Source organism: Mustela nigripes, chromosome 5 (assembly GCF_022355385.1).
Source record: "Mustela nigripes isolate SB6536 chromosome 5, MUSNIG.SB6536, whole genome shotgun sequence".
NCBI lineage: Eukaryota > Metazoa > Chordata > Mammalia > Carnivora > Mustelidae > Mustela > Mustela nigripes.
Window position 1 is genome coordinate 102,478,032 of NC_081561.1, and position 21,023 is coordinate 102,499,054.

The 21,023-nt window shown below is 35.4% G+C and overlaps 1 non-coding gene across 1 annotated transcript; it reads right to left on the reverse strand.

Moving 5' to 3' along the window:
- Positions 1 to 618: 618 nt before the first annotated feature.
- On the reverse strand, positions 619 to 720 carry LOC132018852 (U6 spliceosomal RNA). The gene has a single exon (XR_009404631.1). It is a non-coding gene; the product is annotated as a U6 spliceosomal RNA (small nuclear RNA).
- Between the last annotated feature and the right edge of the window lie 20,303 nt (positions 721 to 21,023).

A 21,023-nucleotide genomic window follows, 5' to 3' on the forward strand; every position in this document is an offset into this window, starting at 1 on the left:
TGCTGTTGGTGAGCATGGACAGAAAGTCCGTGAAGAAGTGTAGGCAACATGAATCGTTATTCTCAGCAAATGACCTTTCTTGCCAAAGGTAGACAGTAGGTGTGGTACTCATGCAAACGATGGAAAAGGATGACATATTGCATTTTAATTTATATTTTACTGCATAGGAGTGTTTCAATTCAACAAAAAGACAAGAGCCTTATTATTTCCTTGGCAGTTTTTTGTTAGTTTTTAACCCTGCTTACCTCCCAAATTAGATAAAATAACAGAAAAAGAGGTGAGGTTCTTAGGCTTAGGTAAGGGAAAAGCCTGTAAAAATTCTATGTGAAGTAGAATGGAAGAGCTGCCCTAACTGGAAAGAGTGTGATTCATGCTGTCAGAAACTGGACCAAAGATAAAGGCTGTATAATGGCTATTTTCTTTTTATTTAATAAAAGCATGAATAGATATACATTTTTTTCTTTTTCAGATTAAAGACTAGTAACATAGGAATTTTTCAAAATATTTAAGATTGTTCTATCATCTAGAAAATCTAAGACTTTCAGGCAAATAGGACTGAAGCCATTATCTTTTTCCCTTTCAATAATGTTACTTTACTTTTGTTAAAGGATTTTTTTTTTTAATATAGAACTCTATGAATTTGCGTGTCATCCTTGTGCAGGTGCCATGCTAATCTCCACATTGTTCCAATTTTAGTATATGTGCTGCTACAGTGAGCACTTGTTAATGAATTTTTAAGACTATATTAGTTAAAAATGGGGAAGAATTCATATGGAGATAAATAATGGTGAGTAATAGTGCAACAGAGTGATATACAAAACACGTACTATTCACATGAGAATGAAAACTGTACTGTGCCACTGTATGACAGTACAAGCACAGAGCAGCCTAATGTCAGTGGTGAAGCTTCATCAGGTCAGTCTCTCCTTGACCACAAATATTTAATGCTTTTTAATCAGCTCACAAAATTGAGTCTTACCACTCCTTGGGAATCCATGACAAAAAAGAGCTCTTTCCCAGTTTTTATAACTGAACATTTTAGGAGAAAGATGGAAACATGTTAGTCTTTTCGCCAAGGAATCAAGTGTTGTCTTTTTAAATGAATGAATGAATACATACATACATACATATATACATATATAAAATGAAGGCTGGCTTAGGAAGGCTGACTGTTTAGTTCTTCCAGATATACATTCTCTTTCAGCAGCCTGGTAGTCAGCTGCAAGTAAAACAATCTGAAATTGTTCTCATTGTCATCGTTTGACCCTTGTTTCTGAATTCAGTCCAGCATTTTTTGTATCAATGCTGAAGCACCATAAATTATACTTGCAGGAGCCCTTCAATGACCTGTTTGAAGAAACTGGTTATGGGGAGGGAGTCTAGTGTGGATTTTTGGCACCAGAACTGGGTACCCTGTGACTCAGTATACAGGAAATACAAAAGACTGCTTCTCTCCCTATGGTTTTAGAAAGGGGTCAAAACCCATGTTAGAAAAAATGAAAGAGATCCCCAAAATACAGAGAAAAACACATAGACTTACAAATAAATCTGGTCTCAAATTTCAAGGATATATTTTTATTCTTATTGTTTGAGTAACTATTTCAGGGCAGTTTCCCTTAAACCACACAGCACATAGATGTGTTTCTAAAAATTCTCTGAGAACAGAATCCAACTGAGGAAGTTCATCCCAAAGCAAAGCTACCAACCCATGTTTTTTCCAATTTCTATGCTATATTCACCAAATAGCCACCGCTAAGACAGCAACTCATTCTTACCCTCCAGGACACTAAGGGAAACAAATAGATGAATAGAAATAAAGAGTAAATCACGTGCTGGATTCTTATAAATTAAATGAGTTTAGTTTGTGAAAATTACTAAACAACTTTTGAAATTAATAACTGTATTTTAAGAATTCTAAATATGGTAAACTCTGCTAACTGTCTTGGTAAATTTTTGTGTCAGCTCTTAAGTCCCAGGTAAAAGAGGATGTTGGATGGAATGTAACCTACACTACTCAGTCCAGGAACAAGTCAGCCGTACAGAGGAAATGAAGACTATAAATAGATATAAAAACTCAATCTGTCTTTTGTCTTTCAACATTTACTGACTACTTTAACTCTTCACAAATGAAGAGTTGTATTAATGTGTATCATCCAAGCCTGAAATAAATGTTCAATCAATGTCTAAAGATGCCAGCCAATAAATCAAAATAAGTAGTTCTCAGAGCAAAGTTCCAGGAAGGGGACAAAATAAAAGGATTCCTATAGGATTCCTATAGGTATATCATAAGAGCTCCCAGATGACTTCTGGGGAGAAAAAGAAACAAAATCGGTAGCCTGGAGTATTTTAGGATGGCTAGATGGGAAATTGTGTCAACATGAAAATCGCAATGATTTACCAAAGATCCATAAACACATTCTCTTGGAATCTTTAATTAGTGGTGTGACTACTTAGGAGGACTATTTAGGACTAAGTAGTCCTAAGGACTACTTAGGGATTATTGAGCAATCTTATTTTGTAATTACTTGAAAACTACCATCTGTAGTTAAGAGTTCCCATGGCTCTTTTCATGTCTGTTTTGTAAAAATTGCACTCTACATGTTTCAGTTATGTTTTTACTTCTCTAAGGAGGACTGTTATGCAAATAGAAATGGACCCAGTCATAAATGTTCAAAGTTAAAAATTAAAATGTGTGTTATGTTTTCCTCTGTAAGCATTTCTGTATTTTACAGATTTCTTATTATTTTATCTAGGAATAATTCACATAAGATCAGAAGATTAGAGATACATTGTTTGAAGAATTAATGCTATGTTTAAAAATGGTCTTTTTTTCCTCAATATTTTCAATAGGAAATTAAATGTTCTTCATCCAGCATGTTTGTTTGTTCATGTTTTTGTTTGTTTTTCATTCTTCAAACATATTACTAAAAGAATTTAAACAAATTGCCAAATTCAGAGTGAAAATGACAATAAGCCATTTTCCTATCAATATATGGAGGAATTAGTAACAGTTAAACCTAATAAAGCTTTTGTTGTTGTTTTTTAATGAGCTTTAAATTTTCAAATAATTGTAGAATTAGTTGTTCCAGATGTAAGTTGTGAGAATACAGAGAGAACATTTCTATATTTTACCCAATTTTCCCCAGTGGTAACAGCTTACACATCTGTAATATAATATCATAACCAGAATATTGACACTGATGCAATACACTAATCTTATCCAGATATCTCCAGTTTTACTTGCACTCATTTGTGTGTGTGTGCGTTTGTATATACGAGTGTGTGCATTCTGTTCTATGCAGTTTGTCACATGTGTAAGTTTGTGTATCCACTACCATAGAATGGCTCTAACAACACAAGAATTCCTGGTAATTTCCTTTTATTACCCCCACCTTCCAGCCCTTTATCACCCTCTATACTCCCTAACTCCCGGCAAAAATTAATTTGTTCTCTATCTCTATAAGTTTGTCATTTCAAGAATGTTATATAAATGTGAACATACAGTATGTGTGGGAATGACTTCTTTTACTCCATATGATTCCTTTGAGACTCACCCAAGTTGTCGTGTATACCAGTAAAATTTTTAAATATTAACACTGCTAAGTAATATAAGACAAACATAATCATAATCTTATGATGATTATAAGAATCTTTGAATGGTCTTTTTGGTGCTTCTCAATCATCTGGGGGCTTGTTAAACTAAAACCCAGCTAGTGGGCTCTACCCCTAGATCTGATGCAATGGTCTGGAGAGGACCTGAGAATGCACATATCTGAAAGCGCCTCCTCAGTGAGACTGATGCTGACAACCTCAATTTAAATAACACTGCTTAAAAGGTATAATTAAGAGCACATTGTAACTCTAATTTGAAATATTGTTCTAAAATAATTCATTGCCATTTTTCTACACCCAAAGTTGTGGGTCTAAGAAAGAAAGTAATATTCTCAGTCTTCTCAAGAGACTCTCCATTATTTCTAGGGGGATACCAGACTTTCTAAATCAGACAACAAATAAACAAAAAGAAAACAGGCAGTTTACATAAAAGGTAATACAAAGACTCTATAAAGTAAATAAACAAAAGTGTTTCTCAGTGGTAATCAAGGAAATACAAATTAAAGCCATGAGCTCATAAAATCTTTTTGGCAAATATTTCAGAATTTGATAACACGACACATTGGTAAGGCAATAGAAAAACACATAGCCATAATAGCTAATGGACACAACTACTTTAATGACCAACTTTTTATAATTTACAATACCAGATATCTATACTATAAGAGAACCAAATTCATGTTCAGGGTAGCATATTTTAAGGAGCTTTTTGCAGTTTTCTAAAAAGTTAAAGATTCCTAAATGCCCATAAATAAATGAAAAACTAACAGCATTTAGCAGTTTTAAGAAAATGTAATCACTCTCTATGTACAAAGGTGAAAATATTTGAAACCATGTGTATTGAAAAAGAAAGATAATATATATAGTCTTTTATAGCATTCGTATGCTACAAATAATAGCAAATAATTATTAAGCACTTACTACATGTTTGGCACTACAATAAGTAAATTACATGCATTAACTAATTACTTTATTCCTCAAAACAGCTGTGTAAGTAGAGTACCATTAATAATATCTAACATTCGATTTGTGGATCCAGTCCAAGATGGCAACATAGGAGGCTAGAAGTCCCTTCCTTCTGCAGACAAAACAACTGTATGGCTATACATTGAGCAATTTTCTCTGAAAGAATTCTAGAAACTGAGGGACTCCTATATATCAGATAAGCAAAAGCACCCACAAAGAAATGGGTAGAGAAGGCCAAGACACACTCACTCTAAACTCCACCCCAGCACAGAAACCATATAATCAGGAGGGAATTCCTAACTCCCAGTTTCTCCCTGAGAGAAAATGGCTTAGAACCCATATCCAACACCTTAACTTTTAAGACTCCATTCTGAGAGAGGGACCCCAAAACTTCTAGCTCTGAAAACCGATGGGGCTTACATCCACAAGGTCCACATGACTATTGGATCCTATAGGAGAAAAAGGAACAGTTCTTAATGGGTTCTACTCTAAAGGACTCACCATAGCTATCTCCACAGAGCTCTGGATAGGAGCGGAGGTGGGGGGGAGCAATGATTCAATCTTCCCAGTCTTCTCCTGAAAAAGGTCTATTTGCATACATTAAAAGCTACTTACTGAAGATAGAGATTCTAATTTGGCACACCTCTAAGAGCTAATTGCCATGCTCCCTGGAGACCAGGGGAGCCAGTGAACATTTCTGCCTTTTCCCTCTAGTCACACCAAATCACCAGCATCTCCCTAAAAGTAGCTTGTGCACACATCTGTACCCCAGCTTCAGTGGCTGCCATCTGAAGATTGGGATTTGGATTGCCTGGTCCTGATAGCCACTGGGACTTGCATTCAGAAGTTCAACGGGACTGTAGCAAATAAAGAATCAGTTCTTAATTGGCTGTCCTCCCAGAGCTCAGAGCAGAAAGAATAAACAGAAACACCCATCTTTCAGTCTTTCTCTGAAAGAAGTCTATTTGTATACTTTCAAAGCTGTTGCCCATGGATCAAGTTTCTAATTTAGCACACACATCTTAGGGCTGAATGACATCATCCCTAGAGACCAGGGAAGCCTTTGGACATCTCTGTCCTTTCCCTCTAACCCACATCAAGTAGGCGGTATCTCACTAGAAAAAAGCTTGTTCACACATCTGGTACCCCAGGTTTTCTAACTGCTGCCCCGGGCACAGGCCCCTGGATCATTTGGCTTTGAGAGCCAGTATGCATTCATATATACCACAGGACTACAGCAAACAAAAAGAGCAGTTTTTAATGAATACAGGAGCACCCTGTACCCCTCCCATGGCTTTACAACTGGGTCAGGCACAGGGAGAGCAGAAAAATGCTTAACTCCCAGTTTCTCTGAGGAAGGAACCTATCTACATACTTTTCTGCAGCTGTCTGAGGGTTCAACTTCTGATCAACTGGTGTTGAGGTAATAACTGTGATCCTCCCTTTTAGGACACTGATGAGTCTGGGCACACCCTCAAATATGGGGAGGCACCTGGAACAATGAAGGCAACTTGGGCATTCACAAGAGTTTAAGACAAAATGAAAAACTCAGGTCAGACTGATTGATGATACTGCTTCTACCCAAGACACTCTATCAATACTGGAAAAGTTGGCTATTTTTATCTAATGAGCAGAAACCAACACAGCGTCAAGAAAAATAAAGAAATAGGGGACCATATTTCAAACAAAAGAACTCCAGAAACAGGTGTTAATAAAATGGAGAGAACTGCTTTTCTTAATAGAGAATGCAAATAACAACCATAATGTTCACAGAGGTCATGAAAACAATACATCAATGAGGTGAAAATTTCAAAGAAGAGATAGAAAATATGAAAAATGAAAAACTACTAAAAACGCAGAGCTGAAGAATACAAAACTGTACTAAAAAATTGTACTGAAAAATTCATTAGAGGGATTCAGTTTCAATAACAGATTAGATGAAACAGAAGAAAAAAATCAGTGAACCTGAAATCAAAGCACTGAAATTCATCTAATCTGAAAAGTGAAAATTAAAAAAAAAAAATTTAAAACAGTGAAGATAGTTTAAGGGACTTTTAAAACCATCCAGAGGACCAATATACATATTATAGAGGTCCCAGAAGGAGAACAAAGAAAGAAAGTGTCAGAAAGCTTATTCAAAGAAATAATGGCTGAAAACTTCTCTAAAAGTGTAGAAAGTAATAGACATCCAGACCAAAGAAGCTTCAAAAGTTAAAAAAAAAAAAAAAAAATCCAAAGAAACACACAATGAGACACATCATAATTAAAGTGTCAAAAATTAAAGACTAAAAGAAAATCTTAAAGCAACAAGTGGAAAACAACTTGTTATATAAGACTATCAGTAGGGTTTTTAGTAGAAACTTTGTAGGCCAGAAGGGAGTGAGTGATATAGTCAAAGAGCTGAAAGGAAAAAAAAGAACCCCCAACTAAGAATACTCTACCTGGCAAAACTACCCTTCAAAATTGAAGGAGAGGTAAAGCATTTTCTGGATAGGAACACCTGGGTGGCTCAGTTGGTTAAGTGTCTGCCTTTGGCTTAGGTCATGATCTCAGTGTCCTTGGATCAAGTCCCACATTGGGGTCCTTGCTCAGCAGAGAGCCCACTTCTCTCTCTGCCTGCCTGCCATTCTCTCTCTCTCCCTGGCAAATAAATAAAATATTTTTTTAAAAATTCCAGGCAAGAAAACCCGAGGAGTTCATCTACTAGACTAGTCTTACAAATAATGTTAAAGTGAGTGCTTCAAGCTGAAATGAAAGATGCTAACTGGTAACAGGAAAACACATAAAAATATAAAACTTAGTGCTAAAGCTAACTGTAATTAAATTCAGAATACTCTAATACTGTAATGATGATGCGTAGATGACTTGTAACTCCAGTGTATACATGACAAAACAGAAAAATATGTGAATTAACAAAACTATAATAATTTTTGAATGGATATACAACCAAAAAGATGTAAATTGTGACATCAAAATATAAATTGTACAACAGTATCCAACAGTACATTAAAAGGATTATTCACCAGGACCAGGTGGGATTGATTCCTGGAATACAAAGGTGGTTCAACATTCAGAAGTCAATCAATGTTAAAAAGCACATTAATAAAAGAAAAGACAAGAACCATATGATCCTCTCAATTGATGCAGAAAAGGCATTTGACGAAATACAGCACCCTTACCTGATTGAAACTCTTCAAAGTATAGGGATGTGGGGACTATCTCAATATTACAAAAGCCATCTATGAAAAGCACACAGTTCATATAATTCTCGATGGGGAAAAACTGAGAGCTTTTCCCATAAGGTTAGGAACATGACAGGGATACCCACTCTCACCATTATTGTTCAACATAGTACTAGAAGTCCCAGCATCAGCAATCAAACAACAAAAAGAAATAAAAAGCATTCAAATTCTCAAAGAGGAGTCAAACTCAAAAGACTCCACCACCAAATCGCTAGAACTCATACAGCAATTTTGTCCTTTAACAGATGAATGGATAAAGAAGATGTGGTTCATACATACAATGGAATACTACTCAGCCATCAGAAAGGATGAATACCTACTGTTTGCATCAACATGGATGGAACTGGAGATTATGCTAAGTGAAATAAGTCAGGGAGAGAAAGACAATTATCATATGGTTTCATTCATACCTAGAACATAAGGAATAGCACAGAGAACCATAGGGGGAAGGGAGGGAAAATTAAATGGGAAGAAATCAGAGAGGGAGAAAAACCATTAGAGACTCTGGACTCTGGGAACCAAAGTGAGGGTTACATAAGGGAGCGGAGTAAGGGGATGGGGCAACCAGGTGATGGGTATTAAGGAGGGCACATGTTGTGATGAGAAGTAGGTGTTATATGCAACTAATGAATCATTGAGCCCTACATCAAAAACTAATGATGTACTGTATATTGGCTAACTGAACATAATAATGAAAAATGTATAAAATGTGGATGAGTGTGTAGCACTTTTATATACATCTGAAGTTAAATTTTTGTCAGCTTAAAATAGACTGTTACAGATATAAGATATTTTATGTAATCTCCATGATAACCACAAAAAGAGAAAAAAAAAGCCTACAGTACATACACAAAAAAAGAGAAAGTAATGAAGGCATATCACTTCAGAAAATTACCAAATCAAAAAGGAAGAGAATAAAGGAGAAAGGAAAGAACAAAGGAATTAGAAAACAATTAACAAAAAAGAAATAGTAAGCTCATAGCTATTAATAATTACTTTAATGTAAACAGATTAAATTCTCCAATAGAAATACAATGGCTAGGTTAATTTGAAAAAATAAGACCCACCTGTGTGCTATCTATAAGAGACTTAACACACAGACTGAAACTGATAGGATAGAAAAATAAAATTGCATGCAAATGGAAGGCAAAAGAAAGCAGGAGAAGATATACTTATAAAAGACAATAGGGGAAACAAGAGAAAAAGGAAGTCATTATATAATAATAAAAGGATTAATTTATCAAGAAGATATAATGTTTGTAAACATTTATGCACCCAACGTAAGTATCTAAATATTAATGGAACTGAAGGGAGGCATAAGCAGCAATACCATAATAATAGCAGATTTCACTATCTAATTTTCAACAACGGATAGATCATCTAGACAGAAAATCAAGAAAGGAACATTAGACTTAAACTACACATTAGACCAGATGGACTTAACAGTCATTTATAGAACATTCTATCCAATAGCAAGAGCAGACACATTCTTTTAAAGTGCATATGCAATATTCTCCATGACAGATCATATATTAGTCTTAATAAATTTAAGAAGATTAAAATCATATCAAAAATCTTATCTGACCACAATAGTATGAAACTGGGAATCAATTAAGAGAAAACTGGAAAACTTACAAAAATATGATTAACAACATTCTCCTAACAGGCCAATGGGTCAAAGAAGAAATCAAATTAGAAATCAATAACTATCTTGAGACAAATGAAAGTGGAAACACATATACTAATGTTTATAGGATATAGCAAAAATAGCTCTACAATAAAAATTTATAGTGTTATATGCCTAATTTAAGACAAAATAAAGATCTCAAATTAAATACCTTAACACCACAAGCAACTAGAAAAAGAAGAGATATCTCCTCCTACCTGTTAGAATGAGTATCATCAAAAAGATAAGAAATAACATGTTGGTGAGGATGTGGAGAAAAAGGAACCCTTTTTGCACTGTTGATAGATATGTAAACTGGTACAGTCACTATGGGAAACAGAATGGAGGTTCCTCAGGAAATTAAAAATAGATCATATGATCTATCATTTGATCTAGCAATCCCATTTCTGGGTATTTATCTAAATGAGATGAAAACAGGATCCCAAACAGATATCTGCACCCCTACATTTAGTAAGGTTTTATTAACAGCAGCCAAGATATGAAAGCAATCTAAGTGTCTTTCAACAGATGAATGAAGAACATGTGAGATATATATATATATATATATATATATATATATATACACACACACACACACACACACACACACACACAATGTCATATTATTCAGCCATGAGAAAATGTCATCTGCTATTTGTAACAACATGGGTGTAATCTGACGGCATTTTGCTAAGTGAAACGTTACCAAGAAAGACAAATACTTTACAGTTTCACATATATGTGGCCTCTAAAAACGTTGAACTTGTAGAAATGGAAATTAGAATGGTGGTTACTAGGGGTGGGGGTTAGGAAGGAGCAGAGAGGATGGTAAGAGAAAAGGGGAAATGTTAGCTAGAGAGTGCAGACTTCTAGCTACAAGATGAATAACTTCTGCGTATCTAATGTTAAGCATAGTGACTATAGTTAACAATATTTTATTATAAGCTTGAAAGTAGCTAAGAGAGAAGATCTTAAATATTCTCAACACAAAAAAGAAACTCTAATCATTTGCCATGATGCAGGTGTTAGCTAATGCTACACTGGTAATTGTCTTGCAATATATAAGTGTGTCAATCACCATGTTATACATCTTAAACTTACAGGGTTTATGTCTATTATATTTCAATAAAGCTGGAAAAAAATCACTTAAAAACTCACTATATATGCCAGGCATTATTCGAAGTAATTTAATAATAGCAACAGCTAATACTTACTGAATGCTTATTGAGTCCCAGGTGCTATTGTAAGCACACTATGCAACCCTATGAGGTACATATTATTTGTTTTTTATCTACTTACCTTACAGAATACTAGGGAGTACCTAATCCTAGGAAGGACCTAGGAATCAAAGGAATCAATAGTAAAGCTGGGCATGTTAACAACAACAATTCAAGATGTTTCTCTCTAGGTCATAATCATTAATTGATTCCACTTTAATGACATGGAAAGTTTGTCTCCCTAGCAAAGATCAGATTTTCAGAGAAGAGTCTTGGTTAGTTCAGTTTGGGGTAGATGTCTACCTAGGATCAATCAGCTGTGTCCAGAGTGGCAAAATCAACAGCTCATACATGGTCAACAGAGACCCATCTGCATGTTTTTGACTGAGCTCTGGGATAGGTGAAGTTAGGAATAGGGCACAAGAACAAGGTTAAAAGCCCAGAGCTCATTGCAGCTCTGGTCTCTCTTACTCTGTGAAGTTGCTGGTAGAGGCAAATAATGACTGAGAGCTATTGATTCAACTAACATTTTGAAAAGTTCCCTGATCAGCTAAGCTGTATCTGGCATTTTAATAATTTGCCTTTGTATAATGTGCTATGGTTTACAAAGATCTTTTGCACAGACATTTATTTTCTTTTTTCCTTTATCCTCAAAACAACCACAGAAATAGAGGTAGTACAGATAGTATTCTCCCCAATTTTTATAGAGGAAGAAACTCAAGCTGACAAAAAGCTTGGCCAAAAGTCATTTGTTTGGAAAGGGGAAGTAGAACTGGGACTCAGACCTCTGAGTTTTTAATCCCCATCCAGTCATCTTCCCATTAATACTGGATATGAATATTTAGTACTGGCTTGGGGAAGAGGTATTGAGCTGCTTATTTCATTGAGAAGGAAAAAGTTAATGTCCAAGGAGGTGAATAATAGGGTCCAGATGAAAGATTAAACTAGCGATAAAGTGAAAATGATAGCAAAGAGAATTTATTCAGAAACAAACAGCAATTTTATTCATGGGATTTAGCTAACAAATGATAATGAGGAATAAAATATACTGTTATTCTAATTTAGGAAACACTCACTCTGTGAGGAATAAATAAAATGATTTTCTCTGATGATATGAAAATACTCCACACTCATATCAAGATGATGAACAATGTTGTCAGAATAGCATTAGCCTGCAGAAGGAAATCAGTGGTGAAAAAAGCAGGTTTAATTGTAACAGTCTTGCAGAAGATGCCCCTATAGGATTATTAAATAGTGAATTCATTGCAGATCTCTTTGCATTATCTGTGTCATGCAAGGTTTCAACTGGAATTACACAGCAAATGAAATTGTCAGGTCAGCGTCACACTTTCCTCCTCAGCCAAGTTAATTTTTCATTAGGAAATATCCCCAGGCTTTCCCCAAGAGGGTAAGGCACTTAAATAACGAGAATAAGAAATTGGCTAAGTATCTTTTGCAACATAGAAAATAATTATTTCACCTCGTTTCCTGAATTTTCTTCTCAGGCAATTACATTAATGTTACCTCTACATATGTCTGATAGAGTAAAAAGGTAATTTTAGTAAAACAGAATACTGTCACTCTTGCGGTCTCTTGTTGCTGTGAAACGAAGGACAGTATTTTGTCTCAGCAGTTATCAAACCTAAAGACTGAGACTTCAAAATTCAACATGCTTTTCACCAGTGATCCGGCAAATGGGTTCCAAAGATTTTATGTCAGTTAGCTGAATGATCAGTGGTGCAATTATTACTGTCATTCTCTGTGATAAATGTTGGATTGATTTAATTATATTAGCTCACTCTCATATTGAAAGAAAAAATTTTTTGTTTATATGGTGCTAAAGGTTCTTTCATACCTCCAAGATATGGAAAAGGAAAAAAGCAAGTCACAGAACAATGTTTCACATTCACTGGTGTGCACTCAGTGTCTAGCACAGAGGACAAGATGGAGGAACAACAAACAGTTGAGAATTGTTGCATCTAGGGAAAGAAGGGGAAGGCAGGAGGGGTGGCAGATCAGAGAAGGGGGACATTCATTTTTTTTTCTAAATATTTCTGTGTGGTTTGAATCTTTTACAACAATAACATATTCATGAATGATTTCTATGATTTTAAAAGGACAATAAAATAAAAGATTCATTCAGTCAATGAGAAATGGGTCTTTTTACTCACAATGTTGCTTAAAGGTTAATTTTTGTGAAATCAATTAATGGTTTTAGTTTCTAAAGGCTACTTTCTGTTTGGTTCTGTTACCCAGTAGCTCACTTCTCTAGGAGAATTTAATCATTTTTAAATGTAACTTTAAAAAGGTTTCAAATATTAAAATATGTCTAATATACTTTAAGTTTTAACTTTTGGCAACATTAAAAGAATCTGTCCAGAAATGAGACCATGGTGCCACAAATTTAAAAATACTCTTACAACTTGTCATCTAATACTTTTTTCAGAGTGAAGAGGTTTAAAAAATTGTTTTAAAATTTTGGACTTATGGAGCGTCTGGGTGGCTCAGTGGATTAAGCCTCTGCCTTTGGCTCTGGTCATTATCTCAGGGTTCTGGGATGGAACCCCGCATCGGGCTCTCTGCTCAGCGGGGAACCTGCTTCCCCCACTCTCTCTGCCTGCCTCTCTGCCTACTTGTGATCTCTCTGTGTCAAATAAATAAAAATCTTTAAAAAAATATTTTGGAGTTACTATGAGATAACATCCCTTTCCACAGTCATTTACCAAACTCTACAAGTAGTTTAAATCCTCAGTTTGGGTCCCTAAAGCACTTCTTTGGGTGATGTTGTGTTTTTGTTTTCTTTTGCAGTTTAGTAATTACTATTGGAAAAGTTGTGTAACTACCTATTTGTTGAGAGGCACAAAGAGGGAAGAGAAAGAAGACTCTCAGGTTGTCCTTCTTGGTCACTTTGACAAACTCAGTGTCTTCAGTTTACATTAGCTCCAAATGTTGCAGTTCCTAGATGCTTCTTCATGGTCTTCCGTTCTTAAACTCTGTGGGCAATCTGGTTTTTACCCAAGTCTCAATTGTCACAGGTACACAATATTCTGAAATCCCATCCGAGATCTTTACAGTGAGTCTCAGGTTCCTCCCTCCAGCTGCAGTGCAGGGTATCCAATTATATGCCACACAGACATGATGAAAGTAAAAGTATAAAAGTGGACTCATCTCTCTCTACCCCAAACCTACTCTATCTACTATGAACCCAGCAGTTTCCAACCAGTAGTGATTTTGTCTCCCCAGGGATACTTGGTAATATCTAGAGACAACTGAAGTAGAGGAGTATTGCTGGCATATGATGGGTAGATCCAGAGATGCCGCTAAACATTTTAAATTTTATAGAACATGTCCTCACAAACACACAGCAAAGAATTTTCTGGTTCCAAATAGAAATTGGTTAATAGGGCCAAGTTTTAAAGATTCATTTCCAAAATGGTTGAGAAATTGTTAATTTAATGGTTAATTAACAGTTAATGAGTTAACATTTCAGAGAACAAGAACACCATTATCCATCTTTGAAGTCATCCTTACATTCTTCCTTTCTTCCTTTCCACATCTAGATATTTATCAGTCCCACAGATTCGAGATACAATCGATCTCCATGTTGCCATCATCATAGCCAAGACTTCATTCATACTATTGCCTACACTACATAATTCCTTTCATTAATCTCCCCTCTCCCTATTTCGCTGTCCATCAATTTCTTTGCTGCTGTTTGAGGGACCATTCCAAAACACAGATCTATTGATGTCACTCTCATGGAAAAACTGTCATTTGGCTCTTATTGCCAGTGCATGAAGTTGAAGTTGCTGATCCTGTTCTTGTCTCATCCTTTTAGACCTCTAGTTTCTTGTTTCAAAATCTCCCATTTCTGCCACCAGCTCTCCAAATCCTCTACACAAATTAAATACTTGAAGATCCAAAAGATTTATTGCTATTTTTCAGCCTCTGTGCCTTTGTATTTCAGGATGGAAAGCCAACACTGTACTCTATTTTTTTTCTCGCTCATTCACACTTATTATTCAGGATGCAGCTCATATGTAACTTCAAGAATACTTTATTCCCTAACCAACACAAGTCTACAAAGAATGCTCATACTTATCAAGGTTTATGGTTGAAATAAGACAATGAGTTTCTGGATGACTTAGATAGAAAAGGAATTTATTAAAAGTGTGTTAGCATCTACACTGGGTTGAATAGTGTTTTCCAGAACTTTATGTCCAACCTGAGCCTGTACTATTACCTTATGTAGAAATAAGTTCTTCTCAAATGTAATCAAGTTGAGATGAGATTACACTTGGATACAGTGAGTTCTAAATCCTATATGACTCGTGTCCTTTTAAGAAAAAGGAAATTTGTACGCAAAGACACATACCCACAGGGGAGAATACCATATGCAAGTTAAGACAGAAGGAGAAACTGAAGTGATACATCTCTTAAGGAATAAGCCAAGGAATTCCAAGGATTCCTGACAACTGCCAGAAGCCAAAGAGAGAGGCATGTAACAAATTCTCCTTCAGAGCCTCCAGAAGAAACCAACTCTGTGACACCTTGATTTCAGACTTTTAGCCTCCAGAACTGGGAGAATATACTTTTGTGGTTAAGCCATCTAGTTTGTGGTTATTCACTACAATAGCCCTAGAAGACTACTACAGTAGCCCAGACAATCAATAGGAAGGATAAAAATATATGCTATTGTTAATCAAGGCATCATTAAAATCATGCCATGATTTTCTTAGAAAGTTTTCTCTTGATACCCATCATTATCACCAGCATTGCCAGCACTCTGTGTAAATTTTGTACTATTGGTACACTGTTGCACCCTGAATCCTCAGTGCATCTCCAGACACTATTAGCCCTTTCCAACTCCCCATGTGACTTTGTTCCACTCCCTCAAGTTGAGTGAAAAGTGATCTTACCATGATCAGCTATCTAATTTGTGGGGTCCAGTGTAAAATAAAAATGGGGGGTCCCTTATCCAAAAATTATTAGAAATTTCAAGACAGTGACAGCAGAGCATTAAACCAAGTGCTGGACTCTTCTGAGCACAGGTCATACACCCATGGTGCTAGTCCTGGCTTTTGTCACACTTGGGTGGCATATACACACTCTTCACTGAGAAGATTCGGAGAGTATTATGCACATCTTTTCAGCCTTTATAAGAATGAATCATCCCTCCCACTTATGTTGGCATTCTTCTAAAATAGGAAGGCAATCTGATGTTTGGCAACAAAAAGACAAATGTTCCAAGGTAGAGCTTATATATATTTCATAGCACTGCACTGCAGTTGACTATTTTCCTATCTATCTCCTTTGTTAAACTGTTAGAAGGCAAATGGTTAATTGGACAAGTACACTCTTCATTTTCTGTGGCCAATACTTCAAAAGAGAAATGACTCACATAAATGATATATGAAATTTTCATTTCTTTGATGTTTTTCTCCTTGTGCAGATAATTTTATTCTAATATGAAATGTGTGTAGGAAATTTTGATCCTGTGTGCTTATTTCCTATCTAATAAATTGGCTTTTTTTTTTTTTTTTAGGTATCAGTTACACTGAAGCAGCATAAAATGTATTAAAATGTGAACTATCGTTCAGGCTCAGTCTTTTAAAATACAACCATTTTTAGACAAATCAATTTTCATGTGTCCTATTTCTTTTCTACCAAGTAGTAAAGGACTTTTTTTTTTTTTTTCTGACAGCCCCCAAATGACTTCATGTACTCATCCAGTTTCTGTTCCAACTTTACTAGGCAGTCCAACTTCCGGAAAGATTGGATCTCAAGACTGAATGAACTCTCCACAATCTCTTTTGAAAGATAAACATGCACTCTATAAACTTCATTGGCCTAAACAACAGTAACATCTGTTTAGACTCATGTGCAGCTTTTTGGCTGAGTGCAGCAACAGAGAGGCTTAGGAAGTGTGTTCATCATCTGTATTCTGCAGCACCCAAACATCATTGCTGGTCAAAATGATGCACTGTAGAGATTACCAAGCATGGGAATAACTAAACTGGATAGCTATTCATAAACAATCTTTGGTTATGCTATTTCACTGTCCTCCCGTCCCAAAGTTCTTTCTTCCATGAGAATAATTTTAGGATATAAATAAGCGTGAAATGTGAAAGAGTCCTTGAACTAGAAAGGATTCTTAACTCACTAGATGGACAGAAATATAGAATTATGGAAAAAAGCCTATTAGAGCCTCCCCGAAGTTACTTACTCTACCCACCAATGCCAGTAGTCAATCATTCTCACCAGATTAAAAAGTATAAAATAATCTTCTCTACTGGTTACAAGTACCATCAGGAATGCTATCCTTAGAACACTAGTCTTTTGAATTCAGTGACTCCATAGTGAGTGCAGGGATATTTAGCAAGCACCTATTATTGATCAGGCTTTGTGTGAAAAATCACAAGAATTACCATTGGTCATAGTAGTCCTACAAGGTACGTTAGGTTCATTATCTTCATTTGATGGAGAAAATGAAAGCTTAAAGAACTTAGTGATTTATTCAAAGTCAGAAAGTTAACAAATGAAAAGATCAAACTGTAAATTTCTTGAATCTATACCCCTTCAGTATTGATACTGTTCCTTTCTACTGTGCCCTATAAATTCCTTTTTAAAATTCTAACTGTGAGGCATTCTATATTTGAGCTTTCTAATTAAGTTACCAGATAATTTTTAACACTGCAGTTAGTAAAAAGTAGGTTTTGAGGCAGTAGCTACAGAACGTGCTAGGAGTAGATAATGAAGAGCAATTAACGGTTGAAGAAAATCTATCCCTTTTTTATTCTTACCAGGTTTAGTCTTGTTTTTTGCATCTTTGTTGGGAAAAAATGATATGAATAAATGATAAAGTGAAAGAATATGTACTCAACTTTGCACAAACATTTATGAAGGTATTTTATGCTTCTACTTGATGTCACTGAATTATGTTTTTATTATGTTTTTAAGAAATACATATACATTTCATATTATCTATATAACATGTATATTCCATCTATGAGCCATACTGTTTCTCTTAGTAATAATTTTTAAAATAGTTTATATTTTAAGAACGTGTGTATGTGTGTAGTAGTAGTAGTAGTTTTGTTTCATAAATCTTCTGAGAATTTCTGTTTAGCTTTTATTTCCCTTTAAAATCTGGCAACAAAAACAAGCATTTAAAGATGTGAATCCGGTATTTTTCTATAGGAACCATGGCTATGTCATTCAGGTTTAAAATAAAACACAGTTAACTGAATATGAAGGTTGAAATGGAATCACCAGGTGCTTTGACCCCAGACTGCCTAAATAAATGGTTTTCATACTATATTTTCCAGAAATGTTACTCTTATATTGAATGAAAAAGGGGGAGCCCTGGAAAGCTAAAAATCACAGGACCACTCCTTAATTTAGAAAGGAAAAAACCCAATTCAAAAATTAGGGGTCTTCCTGTATTGCTTTGAGCCAAGACTATCATCAAAGATTATTTATAAAACAGCACAATTAACCTTTCAAGATATCATGATCAAAAAGTTAATGAGAGGTGCCTGGGTGGCTCAGTGGGTTAAGCCTCTGCCTTCGGCTCAGGTCATGATCCCAGGGTCCTAGGATCTAGCCCGGCATCTGGCTCTCTGCTCATCAGGGAGTCTGCTACCCCCGCCTCTCTCTCTGCCTGCCTCTCTGCCTACTTGTGATCTCTGTCTGTCAAATAAATAAATAAAATCTTTTTTTTTAAGTTAATAATTTTTTAAAAATTTTATTTTTTTTTAATAATTTATACACCCAACATGAGGCTAAAACTCACAACCCTGAGATTAAGAGTTGCATGCTCTACTGACTGAGCCAGCCAGATGCCCATAGTTAATGCACGTTTTATTTATTTATTTATTATTATTTTTTCATAAACATAATGTTTTTATCCCCAGGGGTACAGGTCTGTGAATCACAAGGTTTACACTTTTCACAGCACTCACCATAGCACATACCCTCCCCAATGTCCATAACCCCACCACCCTCTCCAGACTCCCCTCCCCCCAGAAGCCCTCAGTTCATTTTGTGAGGTTCAGAGTCTCTTATGGTTTGTCTCCCTCCCGATCCTATTTTGTTTCATTTATTCTTTTCCTACCCCCAAGCCCCCCACATTGTCTCTCAACTTCCTCATATCAGGGAGATCATATATGATGATTGTCTTTCTCTGATTGGCTTATTTAGAAAATTAAAAATACAGAAAACCATACATTACCTATATCCCCAGTATTCATAACTATCCTTAATGTGTATGAGTATCCATCCATCTAGTCATATAGATAGACTGACAGAACAAAATTGACATCCTGGTAATATAGTATGGTGCCTTCTTAAATTTAATTATTTTAATTAATTAAAAACTTGGTGAATACAAAATTTTTTTAATTACCCATACCCAACATCCTTATAAAAGTATTATTTTATATTAGTGGACTTTTGCATCTTATTGCTGTGCATGTTGCTGATGATAGTGCAGGTACTGCTTTTCAGACAAATATTCAGAGATACAGAAGAGAAGATAATATAAAGAGAGATGACAGGTAATATCTAGTATGGTTGGTTTATTAATCTTTTCCAATTTAAAAAATAGTCTACAAAGACCCAGGTCTTTCAATGAAAGCTTTAAAGATGCAGAAAAACATGACTGAAATTCCTTGGCATTAAAAATGACTTCTTTCTGTGCAGTTCTGTTTTTGTGGATAGAAGCAAAAACACTGCATCCAATTGCCCAATTTTGTAAATAATTTAGACATTGTTATCAAGGCAAGCAGAGAAATATAGCTATTGTAGTTTGAAGTGACCTCCATCTATATCGTGAGATAAACAGGTAAAGACTGTTTCTACTATTATCAGAGAAGCACAGGCAGAAATAAAATAGTTGAAGGAAACACACAGTCTAAATTCTATCTTGAGCTACAGAATTCACCTGACTACATATGATCCAAGTGGATCCTTGAGATTGGAATTTCTATTAGTAACAGGTAAATTGTAAATAATCTTTAAATCCTTTTATACCAAAACTTTTCCTTTCTTGAAATTTTCATTTCAATTCATCTTTCATTTGACCAGACTTAGTCTTTAAGTATTTTTTTTTAAAACGTGTGACCTTTTTAAAAAATCCTTGAATATTTAAGAATATCTTATACAAAAGAAAGAAAATGAACTAAGTATAATTTTTAGGTTACTATCTTTTCAATCTGAAATTCTATGAGGGACTTCCCCTTGTTCACTAGCATTTTGTTTTGCAAAACCCAACCTGATTTTTATTGTTTTGCTGTTGATCCCTTCAGCCTACTGTGGTGACATGGTAAGTAGATACCCAAAGCCTACTACAACCTTCTTTTAGTGCACCTTCCTCTACAGCAAATGCTAATAATTAACAAACTATATTTTCCCAACTCCTTTGCAGGATCTGGATTTGACTTACATGTCACCAATTTCATGAACTTGCATGATATTTAGATGGTGGAAGTAAAGGAAAAGCCATCTTCCTTTGGTTTTGGGGCCTGCCATGGCCAAGCATGTTTATAGATAGTCTAGGTTTCCCTCTAGCAACATTCCAGGACCCAGTTGCTGGCTGTATGAGTATTTAGCAGCAGTTGCATAATCTTTCTGATCCCTGCATGCAGTTATATCTATTCTTGCTTAAAGTCTACAAGACTTCAAGTGGTGACCCACTGGTTCTTCCTAGTTCTTAATTGTGATATCAGTACTTGCTCCTTCTTCAACACCTACCTAGAAGGTCTTCAAGACCTTCTAATAATAATTCCTCTCTTAAACCTTTTTTTGCTTAACATAGCTCCTATGACTTCTGTTTCCTACAACTGGATCCTGACTGATATACTTTCCCAGGTGCTTCTGAGAGTTTGCTTTGTGATTGGTGTTATTCTTTTAACTTTGTTACCTGAGAATAGTAGATTTATAAGCTTATAGTTATGAATGTGGTCCCAATAACATTAACACTGATATCTCAACTGTACTGAGCTCAAAATGCTTGACTTTATAATTGTTACAGTTTTTCATAAGATTCTCATCTCCCAAGTAGTTCCAGAATTCTTTAGTATGCTTATGTGTATTCATGAACCATCTCTTGTGTTTATCACTGCATGAGCTGAGCCAAAAATTCTCAACTCTGGACTCATATGTACCACAGAGATGTCACTCTGAGCTGGAACTCCATTCATAGGTGCTCAAGCCATCCAGTTGCTATTGCCTAGGTTCTGGGAAAATTAAAGACAACAGTAATATCATAAACATCTTTTTGCTTTGGTGCCTTTGAGCTAAAACTCTGTCACTTGAAGG